Raw genomic sequence first — 404 nt, 5'->3', positions numbered from 1 at the left:
AGGGGGAGGGGAACACGCACAATCAGCGAAGCATTTAGAGGCCTATTGACTGCTGCACCGTGCACACCCGTGTACACCTGTGAGAGACCGGCAGATCACAGGGCGTGGCGGCGGGGCGTGGCGGGGTGAAGTGGGGCGGGGCGTGGTGGGGCGCGCCAGAGGGAAGCAGAGCCTGAATAATATGCTGGACTGATTGTACCGTCACTAAAAAGCGACGAAAAGCAGCCAGCGCCGCGGGGACACACACACACACACACGGCCTGATCAAGCGTCGCCTGCCGCCCGCACGGCCAGATCTGATCAGATCTGGACCAGCCCCCGCCGCTGCCACCGGATAGCTAATTGCGTTTAAAAGCGAGTCGGCTCCACTCGACACCATCAACTACTCTACAGCAAAAAAAATA

The sequence above is a fragment of the Frankliniella occidentalis genome, unplaced genomic scaffold, assembly GCF_000697945.3.
Source record: "Frankliniella occidentalis isolate FOCC.00 unplaced genomic scaffold, Focc_3.1 Scaffold89, whole genome shotgun sequence".
Taxonomy (NCBI): domain Eukaryota; kingdom Metazoa; phylum Arthropoda; class Insecta; order Thysanoptera; family Thripidae; genus Frankliniella; species Frankliniella occidentalis.
The sequence above is the reverse complement of the archived record's forward strand: the minus strand, read 5'-3'. Positions refer to the sequence as shown.